Here is a 15,666-nt window from a genome sequence, read left to right as displayed (position 1 = left end):
TATAGATATGATTGAACACTGATGATGTATGTCTAAGTTCATACCTTGAGTTCATCCCTCATTGGACTTCAAAATGAGGAAAGAATACAAATCAAAAAAGAAAGTTAATGGGCTTCCCTGGTGGCGCAGTGGTTAAGAATCTGCCTGCCAATGCAGGGGACACGGGTTCAAGCCCTGGCCCAGGCAGATCCCACATGCCACGGAGCAACTAAGCCCGTGTGCCACAACTACTGAAGCCCACACGCCGTGCTCCGCAATAAGAGAAGCCACTGCAATGAGAAGCCCACGCACCGCAATGAAGACCCAACACAGCCAAAAATAAAAATAAATAAAATAAATTTATAAAAAAAAAAGAGAAAGTTAAAAACAATTAATAATGGTGGTAAGGGCCAAAATCAAAGAAGTTATCTTAGAACTGCATTAAAAGCTTCTGGGACATTCTTTTTTTGTTTTTTTGTAACCTTATTAATTTTATTCTTTACTGCGTGAAATAAGTAAGGTATATGTGTTCATATTCACGGATATACTGTCACTGAAGGTCAAAAGTAATAAGAGGCCAAGCCAGGGTTGAATTTAATTCTCTTAGCATGCCCTTTAGCTTCAGAATTTGTTATGGTTATAGTGAATTCAATCACATATTAATATCAGTGAGATGTGAAAAGTGATTCTTTTACATAGTCATACTGCTAAATTCAATTCAGATGCTTCAAGAAACAATATCAACTGTGTGGGGAAACCAAGTTAGGATATTAGTTAAATAAGTAATATGAATCATTTTCTTCCTATAATTCAGCAAAAAAATTAAATTTTCTTTCTGAAATTCTTTGATATGATGGTTAGGAAGCAAAAGTTCCACTGTAGACAGTAATTAGATGTCTTCTCTTTCTGATCAATGATCTAATGTTCAGGGTATTTGGTGAATAAATTCAAGAGGGCACCCCACAACCTCTGCTCTCTTGAATTTGTTCACCAAACACCCCGTACCTGTGGGGTGCCATACCCTGCAGTCAGTGAACCGGGCCACAACTCTAGTTCAGCCACTCACTAATGTTGCCACCATAGACAACTTATTTAACTCATTAAGCCTTGGTTTCCTCATTTGTAAATAAAGATTGTAATAATCTATCTTGCAGAGTTATTGTGAGAACAAGAAGTAATGCATGTTAAACACTGATTGTAAATGATCTTCCTCATTTGAGTTTTATAGACATGTATTTCCCCCTAACCTATGACCACCAAAAGCCAAACCAGCTGCAAATTCTAAAACAAAAACACTTCTTTTGTTTAAATGGAAGTACTCCCTACCCCTCCCCAACTTCCACCCTTCCCACCCCCAACTTGGGCAGAGGAATCACAGGGAATGAGAATAAAGCATAAAACAGACTATAATTTATGTGCAATTCTCTTCCTTTAAGCAAGTTGCCTACACAAGGACTCCCGTTTGCAATACTCTAAGGAGGGATAAATAAGGGTTCCAGAGGAAGTAAGAGAGTAGAACATACATAGAAAGGAAGGGGTTGAGGCATAGCAGAGGGCCTAGGGAACCTAGGCTGAATAAAAGCAATTTGTGAATGTGCAGTCAATTCATGTATGTTGCAGGCTACTTAGAGAGGACTTTTGCAGTATAAACTTCCAAAGCAGAAACTTCATCTTCTTATGACATTTAGTATTCAGTATTCAACAAATAATTTGCAAAGTAAGAATACTGTTATATAAACTTGACTCGTTATTCAATGTGCCAAGGTACTTCAAGAGAGAGACAGAGATCTCTATCTCTATCTATCTATCTATCATCTATCTATTTCTGTAAAGAGAAGCTTAAATACCATCTGCTCAAGTCTCTTAATATTAAAGAAAAGAAAATCTAAGCCGCAGTTGTTTATTATTTCTTAACTCACAAAGTTAGGGACAAGGAGGAAACAAGCGCTCAGGTTTCCAGATTCCCAGGTGGAAAAGACCACACACACACAGCCATGCCCTACATTCAATCAATCACAGTAGAAGATGTGGTCCTACTCTCTCTAAAACTGTTGATCCGTGGTCATAAGTCCATCAGGCAGGTCAGCTTTATATTTTGTTCCCTCTCCATTTTTAAAACCCAATCATTCAAAATTTCCCCACATGTCCAATTTCCTAAGTTCTCTTCAAGATTAGATTCTTTAATAAAATAATTTGCTTAACTTCTAACAGGTAGACTCCAGACAAAATAAGTCATCAGGTGAGACTGAGAAGTGAGACAGGAACTTTTAAGTTCTCAGGTGATGGTTTTCTGAGACGGGCAGGAGATCAGATGGAAGAAGAGTGCCACACACTGGGAAAAGAGAATATTGTCTCCTCAGATACTTCTAAAATGGTATTTAAAGGAAAGTTCTCAAACTGAGAACACTCAAATTTAATTCTCCCTCTCCCTTTTATTGTCATTTATTTTGCATCGTCGAGTACAGAGGATTGGATTTTGGATTAGTCGTAATCCCGGTTCATGACAGAGTCATCACTGTTGCATTTAAGGCAAGGTCTGCTTTTCGTTAGTGAGTCCTTGAACTGAAATTTTTCAGTAATGTAGTAAGCCTGATGGACCCACCACCCCAAACAAAAGCAAGGCCCTTGACAATAGCCTCCATGCAGCTATGGCCCCACCCCATCTCCTTGACTTCCCCCACCCAGAATGAGCAGGCTCATGCAGGTCTAGACCAGAGTTGAAGTGTGGTTGTCAGAGGCAATAACAATTCTGGACTTTTTGTTATATTGAACTAACAATTATTTTTCCAACTGTCACCACTGGCCAAGCCCACGATTCTCATACACTTAGTTTAATCAAATTTCAGATTTCAAACTGGCGAAGCAGTTGGGCACTTTGGTTAAAGGCTCGAATTCTGGAGTCAGACTGGCTTGGTTTTCATTCAAGAGCCACCACTTATTACCCCTATGTACTTTTACCCCGGGCAAGTTGGCATAACTTCCCTAAGCTTCAGTTTCCTCTTTGCAAAGGGCAACGATAGCTAGTATTATGAGAATGTGATGATATAATCATGAAAACTGTTTAACATAGTGCCTGACACAGAGAAAATGCTCAATTTATGCAAGCTATTATTATTTCTATCTACTATTCTCTGGGCAGTATTTTTTAAGAATTATGTTTAAAAATAATGTCATAACACAAATTTCATGTCATTGTGGACCTTTACTTCCAAGGAGATGATTACTATTACTATGCAACATGTAATAGTAATGATATACTACATTTTTTGAAACTACATGATTTTTAGAACATCTTTACCTCATCTGATACATAAAAGAGTTCTAGGTATGTTTGAGCAGGTGACATTATTTCAAATGTATACAATTGAGACTCAGTGCAATTAAGTAACTGGTAAAAATGCATGACACTCATAAGCCTGAAATAATCTGACATTCAATAAATTATGTTTGTCTTCAAACTCTCCATTCTGCTCAGAGAATGTGGACAACGTTTTAATGAGACTCTCCTTTATGGTACCTGGTCATATTTTGTTAACTGGGACAAGGTAGATTCCTCTTTCCCAGCCAAGGAAATTTATCACTTAGCTTCCTATCATGAACCACTCCTTTAAAAAATCAAACACACACCAAAACCTTTACTTAATTTATTTTTATTATGATTACCATTTACTATATCCTATATTAGAGAAAATATTTTCATTTCCTTGGAACCTGTCACATTTTCCTCTGCCATTCTTCCCACATCAGTCAACAAGTCTTCCAAAGCATTTGAATGACATTCAAAATCAGAAACAGCCTTGTGAACTTTTCTGAGCTAGAAGTCACACTGGTCTAAACCAGCCTGCACTTCCTGACACATTTTAATTTCTAGGTTAATAAAGCCCCTTGTCTACTCAGAGTTATGAGTTTCATTATTTTATTTATATTTCTTTATTTTTAAACTGAATTTACATGAGAAATGAGAATCGTGGGGGAAAATAAAACTGAAGGAATGGTAGGAGAAGAAAGATCTATGAGAGAAGCTAAGAAATCATGGGTGGTGGTTAGGAAGAGATGTTTCGGGGACTTCTATTTATATAAATGTATTATTTATATTTATATGGTTGAAGGAAAGCTGCAGTGGGTTAAAAGCAAAATGAAATAACAAAGCCCTACCATATGGAAACTAAAATAAATAAAGAAAAGGTACATGAATAAATAAATATATAAACACATACTTAGTAATCCTTGTGTAAAGGAGAAAAGAAATAAAACAAATCAGAAAATACTTATAGGTGAATGACAATGAAAGGACAATTTCAAAATTTCTGAATTGCAGCTAAGCAGCACTTTTACATGACAAATGGCTATAGTCATATTAGAAAACAGGAAAGACTGAAAACATAAGAGTCAAGAATTCAAATCAAGAAATGAGGAACAGAACATCTTCCTCACAAAAAAAAAGGAAGACAATTTTAAAAAGAAAGAATCAAGGAAGTTTATTTGTACTATTTACCATTTTATTGCTACATCCCAGGCACTGAAGCATAGTGAATTCTCAATAAATATTTGTTGAATGAAGGAAGGAAAAGCAGTCCGTTTGTAATACCAATAGGAATGGAAAGCAGGATGCTGGCCCACAGGATGCTAATGGTCCCCCACTCTATGTTCTTATTGGACAAGAGCAGCAAGGAATTGAGAGCTTCTTCGGGAAAACAATGCCAACATTTGCATATCAAAAATTGAGGCTTATTAGAACTAGGAAAACTATTAGATTGGGCAAACTGAGCAAGAAATTCCACAGAGCCAATGGAAGGGCTGAGCTTGACCTTTTCCTTTAACATCCTACAGCTGGGTGAATGCCAACATAAGGAGGATTCAAAGGCCTTACCACACCATCTAATCCAGATCCAGCCTAGCCCTGTGAGTATCAGGAAATCAGTTCCTGGAACTGCAGTGAGTTAAATAGCAAAATGAAGCAACGAAAACCCCACCATACGGAAACTAAAATAAATAAAGAAAAAGTACATAAAGAAATAAATAGATAACATATACTTAGTAATCCTTGTGTAAATGAGAAAGAAATAAAGCAAATCAGAAAATACTTATAGGTGAACGACATTAAAAAGACAATTTCAAAATTTCTAAATTGCCTCCACCCCCCATCAAAGGACTGATTTCTGAACAGTCCTCTGACCTATGAATGACTTAGAAATGCACCAGAAATCCCAGAACTGTCCAAATCAGAACAGATGTAGGGAATATCCCTCTTCTAGATGAGTGTAAGTTTCTACAGTAAAGCCAAAACTGACTGTTTTCTGAGGAAAAGTTGAAGTTTCAGTTAGAATTCTGTTCTAAAGCAAGAAAATCGAAAATAATGGCATTCTTTAAACACTAGAAATTGATTTCTTTCTCACTTAAAAGAAGTCTTGAACTTAACAAAATCATCAGGGACCCAGGTTCCTTCCATCTCGCAGCTCTGTCATTTTTGGCATGTCGCTTTCTCTTTGTAGTCCAATATAGCTTCTGGAACTCCAGCCATCATGTCTGTATTTTAGCTAATAGGAAGAAGGAAGTGAGAAGAACACACCATCTCCCTTCCAGAACATTTCCCTAAAGTCATATACAACACTTCTGTTTACATCCCATTAGCCAAACCTTAGTCAAAAACCCATAACCAGATGCAAAAAGCCAGAAAATAAATATTTAGCCCAAGCAGCCATGATTGCAGCTACAAATGAGAAGTTCTGGTGAAAAGGAAGGAAAAAAATAGATATTTGGTCCAAACTAGGAGCTTCTGCCATAGAGAGTGCAAACCATCTTCTGGGACTTTCTGTCCACCGTACTAAGTCCTCTACTTGCCCCAGTTAGGAACCTCAAAAGGAGGACTGAGCTTGGTGCCCTGCAGCATACTCTTTGGGTAAAGCTGCTACAACTTATTTTGCATCCAACTATTGTCCTCAGTGCTGGCTATCACGAAGCTAGGCTTGAGTTTATGAGAGCAAGTAGGACAACATGGGCATCAATTATTGAAAATCTTTTCTAAAAGCTTAATTTATCTGACATCATTTTATAATCACTGCACCTGGAACAGGAAACTGGGGCACAAGCCTTTAATAAGCATAAAATATTCCCGCCTGCTTATCTTTCCTTCCATCTCTGTATTTGTTTCCTTGATGAGTAAGCAGTCTCAGAGTTTCAGGGATCACCAAATACAGGTGTCAGCAAACTAGTGTCTGCTGGCCAAATGTGGCCCACTGGTTGTGTTTATAAATAAAGTTTTATTAGAACACAGACAAATCCATTCATTTACATATCATTTATGGCTGCTTTCATACTATAATGGCAAAACTGAGTAGCTATGAAAGAGATCATTTGGCACACAAAATCTAAAATGATTTCTATGTGGTCCTTTACAGAAAAAGTTCACCAACCCCTGACCTAGAAATCCTGGAGCTGGAACAGTTTAGAGATGCCCCAGTGCATGGGTTCCCATATTTGACCCTTCAAAAAATACAATATTCCTTTTTTCCCTCAATGTCTTTTGCCTTAAACGTTGTACCTACAAAATTATAATTTATTAATTAAATAATTTAATGCACATAATGACTTTCGATCAGAATAGCTGCTCAACATGGGACCACTTGTGGGGTTACATTAAACTGCTATTATTGCTGTAAAAAGTAAAGAAACAGTTTTTTTTCAGACCATGTGACCCAATTGAGAAAGACATAATTGATTTCAATTAAGCTTTATTTAAAATTCAGTAAAGCTTTCAGATTCCCCTGACATCCTAAAGGACCCAGAGGGGTTTGGGGACCCCCAGGTTGAGGATAGAATAGGTGAGGAAACCAGCCTAGAGAGGTTCTTGCTCAGTGTCACCAAATAAGATTTAACAGTAAGACCCAGGTATTCGGACTCGCCTTTCCATGTATTGCCTTGACAACTGCACAAATGAATGAGAAACCAGGAAATAATGACAATGCCTCCTACAGCCTTGGTAAGTATACATCAGTAAACAACATGGATTCCTGAGAGAGCTGGGGCCCTCATTGAAAGATCAGGGTGGGTCTGAACCTTGGAAACTAATACATCTCTTGGAAGAGAATTTTTTTAAAAAGAAAGATAGATAGAAAAATGTAATATTTTAAAATGTTAATGGATATTCAATGTTTCAACACCTAGCTTTCTAAGGCACAACAAATTTAAAGCATCCTTAATCATTACCAGAGAGTAAAACAATTGTGGAAACTTCTGCATTCTCTGAAGGATTTCAGGCAACTCTTTGTTTCTTCTCCATGTCAACATCCTGTTTTCTTTCTAACTTTACCCATTTGGCAAGAAGGGCCTTCCTGTCACTGTGGTCTCCTTCCCCCTATATAATGAAAGTTTGCAGAATAGTTTGTTCAGGTTACCAGGAGTGATTCCAGAACTGTATGCTCCATATTCACTAGCAACTTTGGAAATGTTTTGCCTTGAAACAGGATTACGGCTTGCACAAGTTGGAATGGGAAAAGGCCAGACAAATTCCTTGGCAAAGAAGTCTGAGAATCAAGCTCCTTTAAAATGTATTATAGAGTTGCTGTTGTTATTTTGTGGTTCATTTGTTTCATTCAGAAATAAAGTGTCAGCAAGGTGACAACAAACATTATTGAAGTATCTTTTCTCCATCCATGTGTTGAAGGAAGCCTTGTTTTAATTTACTAAAGATGCAAATAGGAAATAAAAACCAAGAAAGAAAGAGATATCCCCCATAAATGATCTGAAATTTGTAACCCTAAGAAACTCTTGTGATCACCTAGCTCAACCTTTTAGAGAAGACAACCAGCTAGTGTAGTCAGGGACTTGGCCAAGTCATGGAAGGAAGAGCTCGAAAGATGAAGCAAAGAGACCTGGTTATCAGCAGCTCTAAGTCCATAGATACATGAGTGCTGCTTTCCTCTTCCATAAAATAACAAAGAGAAGTACACCTCGGAAAACATTTCCACCTACACAGCTCCATGACTCAGTGCCTTTGGGGGGACTCCAGGCTGTTCTTGGACCCTAAGTCTCCTGATTCCCAGTGCAGTGATATTTCTGCTAAATCGTACGGTTATCATCTTCGATTTAATGAAAGTAATCAAACTTAATTGACATATGTCTCCATAATCCATCTACATGTTTTCTTTGATAATACCATGGTATAATTATTTAATATTTACAATTTTCAATAAATTGTATGCCTAATGCCTCAATTTGTTTCATTCATCTATTAAACTTTAGACCAATTGTTTTCAAGTACCTACCAGTGCCTAGCACTATAAAAAATGCTAGGAAAAAAATCTCTCGAAAATGACAAGATCTCTGCCCTTAAGGAATTTGTAATCTGTGAATGAATGCGTAGATATTATTGTCTCCGTCTGACAGATGAAGTAACAGAAGCACAGGGAAGTTAAATGATTTGCCACGGCCACACAAGGAGAATGAGGCAAATTTTAAGCCAGAACTCAGAGCTCCTGGCTACCACTTACATGTTCTCATCACCATATGCAATTAGGCTTACCTAATACTGTACATTTTTTTCATAGCTTCCCTCCACCCACTATCATATTTAGTGCAAAATAAAAGTAATATTTAACTCTAACACAAAATTTTCACATAAGCTGAAATTACAATTAAGTCCCCTACATACGAACAAGTTCCATTTTGAGAGCACATTCATAACTCCAATTTGTTCATAAGTCCACCAAAGTTAGCCTAGGTACCCAACTAACACAATCAGCTATATAGCACTGCACTGTAATAGGTTTATAATACTTTTCACACAAATAATACATAAAAAAAAACACAAAAAATAAAGGAAACATTTTTAATCTTACAGTACAGTGCCTTGAAAAGTACAATAGTACAGTACAACAGCTGGCATACAGAGGCTGGCATCGAGTGAACAGGCAAGAAGAGTTACCAACTGGAGGAGGGAGAGGAGGTGGGAGATGATAAAGCTGAAGGATCGTCAGCAATAGGAGACAGAGGGCAAGCTGCAATTTCACTCACGCCTGACATTGATGGCACAGGTTCTGGTTCCTTGCTGGATTCAATTCTATCTACCCTCTTGAAAAAAAGTGATCCAGTGATGTCTGGGTAGTAGCTCTTTTTTTCTCATCATAGATGACACGGTAGCACTGGATTGCATTGTGAACAGTTGCTGCAACCTTCGTGTACCATTCTATGTTCGGGTCCTGTGCCTCAAAAACTAACAGTGCCTCCTCAAATAAAGAAAATGCCCTTGCCATTTCCTGCGTCCTGAATCTCTTCGGTTCTTCAGTTACTTCTTCTTCCTCTTTTCTTTCTTTGTCCTTTCTCTGGGCCTCCAATTCCATCAGGTCTACCATCTTTTTGCCTCGCTCCACTCTCTCAATCATTTTCACTTTTGTTTCCATCATTAACACTTGGAGCTTCTTAGCATTACCAGCTACATCACTGCTGCTTTTACGCTTGCTTCTGGACATCCTGGGCTTGAAATAAAGATACTGTACTACTGTACTCTATACAGTACTGTACAGTAAAGAACACAAAAGCACAACCACCTGTAGAGGATGCACGCACGTGACAATGTACACCAGACACGTGAACTAACTTACCTGACTGGACATGCGAACGCACGTTTGCATCTTTGAAAGTTCGCAACTTGAAGGTTCATATGTAGGGGACTTACTGTAACACTGCTTCAAGCAGTACAATTCTGAGCTCAGGCTAGAACAGAACTGAAACAAAAAATAGTGATGTGAAAAAAAATCACATGATCATAACTAAATTCTTTAAGTATGCGCTCTTAGGATTAAAAAAGAAGGACACGGTGGGTGGGAATAAGGGAGAATTGGATGAAGATAGTCAAAAGGTACCAACTTCCAGTTATAAGATAAATAAGGGCCAAGAATGTAATGTACAACATGATAAATATAATTAACAAGGCTGTAAGTTATATATGAAAGTTGTTAAAAGAGTAAATCCTAAGAGTTCTCATCACAAGGAAAAATATTTTTCTTTTATTTTGTATCTATTTGAGATTATGGATGTTCACAAAACTTATTGTGGTAATCATTTCATGATATATCTGAGTAAAAGTATTATGCTGTACACTTTAAACTTATATAGTGCTTAAACTTATACAGTATGTCGATTATATCTCAATGAAACTGGAAGGAAAAAAAAGAGAAGAACACTTTTTGGTCCAGTCCCACAATCTCATACCTATTTGCCCTAAATCATTCCCAGGAAAAATGACTTAAACTCTTATTGATTCTAGTGATCAATTTGGAAATTCTGCTCATTTAAAACTTTTCATTTATCTCTTCTATTTTTGATAGTTTTCTAAATCATTTTGTGAACGCAGTGCTCCAGGAGTGTTAATTGTCTGAATTTCAAGAGCTTTTACAAAACCCTTTTATCTGTGAAGTGGTGTTATCTAAAGCAAACTCTTTAAATGAAAGATCATTTAATTTATGGAGAAGAAGAAGTATAATTTTATACCTAAAGATTATCCCAACATTTTAAAATATTGAAATAATTATCTGACCATTTTATCTACATATTGTCAAATTTCTAGATAGTGAAAACCTCCACAGCTGTTTGAGTTATCCTGTTTATTTTTTTCCACATAATTTTCACATGAAATTATAGGACTGCCTACTATTAAATAGTCAGTCCTGATCAGTGAATAGTTGCTACAACAATAAATTATGCTATAACAGCAATGTGGGTTCTTTACGGACTTAAACACAAACAATTCAAAAACAAAACTTGCAAAATACACTTATCATTAAATGGCATCAAATAATTTATTCCAATTTGTTATAACTGCTTATGAAATTTAAAAAAAAAAAACCACAAAAACCACCCCTGAATTATTTTGTGAGAGGTGTATTCTATAATAATCTTAGATTCAAAAAACCACACCTACACAGTAATAATTGGGTGAAAAAATCCAGTTATATTGATTTATTTCCTGCATCTTAGCCTGTTTTACAAACTCTTAACAGCAGCAAATAGGTTTTCATTACTTTTCTTTCATGACAGTATGTCTTAAAATTCTATTCAAAATGCAAACGCTCCTGGTATTTGAGAATTGAGATAACGTTAATTCGAAGACAGAAGTTTTCCATTTGTTCAGAGTTGCCCTTTAGCCATTACCCTACCATCATTTTATGTGTGATTTAAAAAAAAAATACAAGAAAGGGAAACACCAAAAAAAAAAAAATCAGTGTTTTCGTGAGATATTTTTACCTATCATTTGTCAATGTTTCATTGAAAACACTGCTTTCTATAGACTTTATTTCAATGAAAACCACCTTTATTGGATGCTTTTAGGTTTTCGTGCTTTGAAGTTTGTGCAAGTAGACAAAGTTCCATTTATTTCTGTAGCTGGTGAAATGAAAAGTAAGATATTGTCCCTACCTACCCCTACGGCCTTGAGGCATCATTCATATCAAAATTCAGTTCCATCACTTAAAGTGACAGTAAACGCCCTCTCACCTTTCCTGTTTTCCTCCCCCTTCTTATATTTTGTCCTCTTTCAAAGGAAGCCATATATACTTCAATTCAGCTAATCCAAAATGCTGCATTATCAAACTGTTCCACTTAGAATAAAACTTTCACAAACTAATGTTTTTCCAGGAGCTTTGAGCTTTCAAGGTAACCACTGTGGCATGTACTCAGTAGAAAGATAAGTAGCCATAAGATATTCTTTTCAAACCATCCAATAGCTTTAATTTTGATTCTCATAGAATATCTAGGAGTAAGTTGTATACACAAAAAGAGATTCTACAAACTAGAATGAACAAACTCTATATGTATACACATTTCCCCGATTTTAAGATAAACTTCCATTCTCCTCAAAATTAAAAAGACACAATTTTTTTATTAAGCTTGTGGTATAAATTCTGCACAAATTATTTTAGAAATAGTCTCAGTGGTTCTCAACCCTCTCTCTTCATATTCACCTAGAAGCTTCTAAAACCAGCAGAAGCCCTGGTTTCATCCAAAGATTTAATCTCATTGGTTTGGGAGGTGGTCTGGGTGTCAATATTTTTTAAAAGTTCAAGGCATGAGTATAATATGCAGCCAGGATTAAGAACCAATGAGCTAGGGTAAAAATAAGTTTATCACATAGCATTTAAATCACCTCTAGAAACTAACCCAAGCTCAAATGTATGTTGTCACGCTTGGCCAAATATTTTCTATTGAAAAATTGATGTCACTACAAAATATTAAAGCATCCTTAAATGTTCAACATTGCTTGTAAAATTATTTCATGGAAGCAATATTTCATAACAATAATTCTTCCATTATTTCAGTGGAAGATAATGCATTCCTTCTGAAACCAGAAATATGGTCCTTAGAAATAAGTGGGAACTAAGTATATACAAACATGCAAAGAAATATTGTGAGGTAATTAAAATAAAGATATAGATCTATATTTATTGATATCCATTCAATAACACTAAGTGAAACAGAGATACAGATTAAAGAATATTAAATTAAAATGCTAATAATATTTTTATGTGAATGATATTTTTGGTTATATATATATTCCATAGTATTTGATATTTAAAATTAGTATGCATGCTTTTAACAAAACAACAAAGAAAACTCACAATTTGGAAGGAAACAAAAAGGAATTAGAACAAGAAAAAGAGAAAAAAAAGAGACAAACTGGGCACAAAGTTGCTTGTATTACTTTGAGACATCAAAATTATAGCAGGTCTTGAAAGATGAGTTTGTAAAAGCCTTGAGAAAAAATCAATTCCAGTTTCCTAAATGTATTTGAAACAAAGTGTACAATTTCCTTGTCAATGATACCACTGATAAAATCTTCTGAGAGTATTGGAACTCTTAAAAGAAATGTATATTATTGTAAGAGTTTATTATTATTATAACAAATTATATTAATTATATTACTATTATAAATTATTATAATAAATACATGATTATTTTAATGTATATCATCTACAATTTTATAGTTTCATTATTTACAATGGGAGATTCATAAGTGATGGTTTAGTTTACACAGTCTATTCTCCAGATGAAAAGCGATTAAAAAGTATTTTTTGTTTAAGGATGTGAGAATTTACCATACTTGGGAAAAACCTAGATCATTCCTCTATGAGATTTTCTCATTCATATAAGTATTTACTCAATAACAGCTAACTAACAATCTAGAAATAAATTATAATGTATGTTTCTATCATTCCCCTATTTTATCCTTCAGATGAAAGGATGCAACTTTGCAATCTTTTTGTCTTCCAAAGTTATAAACATATGGTTCTTTTTTTTTTTTTTTTAATTTATGGCTGTGTTGGGTCTTCGTTTCTGTGCGAGGGCTCTCTCTAGTCGCGGCAAGCAGGGGCCACTCTTCATCGCGGTGCGCGGGCCTCTCATTATCGCGGCCTCTCTTGTTGCGGAGCACAGGCTCCAACGCGCAGGCTCAGTAACTGTGGCTCACGGGCCCAGTTGCTCCGCGGCATGTGGGATCTTCCCAGACCAGGGCTCGAACCCGTGTCCCCTGCATTGGCAGGCAGATTCTCAACCACTGCACCACGGGGGAAGCCCAACATATGGTTCTTTAATCAAAAAACCTTTAAATCATATTTTAATATCTATAAGGCTCCACACCAGATATAAATGAGATACAAAGGTGCTATGAGCAAGTCTCTAGGAGCTTGGAATGCACTATAGAAAAGACAAAACACACACACACACATAAAGTCTAACGTGGAGATATAACTTCATACATGGCACTGACAAGCAGGACTTTTAAACTAGACCTATCTTGCCAATTTCAATAGTCAGAGGTTGTATAGTGGAAAAAAGTTCTAGTAGCAGAGCTGTGAAAAGTAACTTGGGGTCTGATGAATACGCTAGCTGGGCTGATGTGAAGAATTCATGTTAGGGGTCTATGAAAGTAAAGTTGGAAAAGGTAAAAAAAAAAAATATAGGCAGTGGGGAGCCTTGGTTACCCAGTCAAGGAGTCTGAATTTTATTCATTGAAATATATGGAAACATTTGAACAGGTTGGGGCATGGGACTCTGATGACCTGGCCGTTCTGTATGTTTTCTGACTTTATCTCCTACCAATCGTCACCAGATTTGCTCTGTTCCAGCCACACTGACCTTCTTGCTCTTTGTCAAATTCATCAAGGTTTTCCTGCCTCAGGGCCTTTGCACCTGTTGGTTGGTACATCATTACTGCTGTGCTTTCCCCTCAGATCTTTGCTTACCTGGGTCCCTCACTTCACTGTCGTACCTGCTGGGATAAATCAAAAATAGCACCTTCCACACCACCATACTATACTTTTATACTTTGCTTTAGTTTTCTTCATAGCATTACCTAACATACTTCCTTCTCACACAGAGACACATACATTTTGTTGTTTATTTGTCATCTGTCTCCCTTACCAGAAGATGAAAAATAAACTTCATGCGGCATGAGCAGCACAACTCTGTCATGTTTACTTCAGAGCCTGGAACATGGGTGAAACAAACAGAATGTTCAACATGTATTTATTAAAGAATTAATAACATCTTAACTAATTAAGTAACTAACAAATAATCAAAGAAGAACTTTAGGAAGATTGGCATAGAATATGGGAATCTTTGACAATAAACTTGACAAGAGGTAATAGACTGACCAAGAATAAGCACCATGGGGATAAAAAGAAGAAAAGAAATGGATGTAAATGCTTGGATTTCCTCCCTGGGCTCAATATCCTTACCTGTAAAACAAGGATTGTTGAACTAAAATTATGACTATAATTATTCAGCATAGTAAAAATAATGCCTCCCTCAGGGCTAAAGTTCAGGCAGGCTTACTGCTGATTATAAAAGAATCAGGTTCCCTATGTGTGGGTCTCTTCTCCTGCAACACACCCCACTGCCTATGCAGGCATCACTTGGTCCTCCACATTTTGCCCTGTAGAAAGCAAGGCTTGGGGAACCAAAGCAAAAGTCATACTCTGATTACTGCTATTACTGTCAGTAATAAGTTGTCATTTGTCTCTGACCCAGGCTTCTCATGCCGTCTGTCAGCATTCGTGAAACCCGTTAGTTTGCAAGTAGGGTAAAACCTCAGAGCCTTCAACGTTCTTGATAGATACAAGATACAATATACTAACATCAGTTATTTCAATATACTAGCAACAAATAATTAGAAAATGAATTAATAAACAATACTTTTAAAATAACATGAAAAGCATAATATAGTGATAAATTTAACAAAATGTATGTAAGATTTTTACACTGAAATCTAGAAAAACGTTGCTGAGAGAAATTAAAGACCTAAATAATGGAGGGAGATGCTTGTAGATGTGAAAATGTTCTTTTTCTCCACTCTCTTACTTGAATCTGTGGAACAGAAGACAGAAACAGCCTATCCCTTCCATGGAAGGCACCACGCTTCCATCCCAGGGACGGTTCCCTGGTGAGACTCTATTAGCTGCTGTTAACAGAGATCCCAAGAGCATCTCTGGTCACAATAGCTCCTTCATCTTTCCAATGAATTCCCTTTATGTTTTTATTAGCTGTAGTCGATTTCTAAAGAACACTCTGTGGTATTAAAAAAAAAAACAAACCTTCAAGAATTGGGATTCGTTGGTATGCTGCTTTTTGTTGATGTTTTTAAAGGAAAATTGTCATTGAAGAACAAGAACCACCAAACCTAGACTCAAGAGAGGG

The 15,666-nt window shown here is 36.3% G+C and overlaps 1 protein-coding gene across 1 annotated transcript in view; it reads left to right on the top strand.

The window, feature by feature from the left end:
• DAB2 (DAB adaptor protein 2) overlaps positions 1 to 15,666 on the top strand; it is a 335,672-nt gene that overhangs the window by 75,271 nt on the left and 244,735 nt on the right. The window lies entirely within an intron of this gene.

Source organism: Balaenoptera ricei, chromosome 3 (genome assembly GCF_028023285.1).
Source record: "Balaenoptera ricei isolate mBalRic1 chromosome 3, mBalRic1.hap2, whole genome shotgun sequence".
Lineage (NCBI taxonomy): Eukaryota > Metazoa > Chordata > Mammalia > Artiodactyla > Balaenopteridae > Balaenoptera > Balaenoptera ricei.
This window is presented reverse-complemented; position numbering and strand designations above follow the sequence as displayed.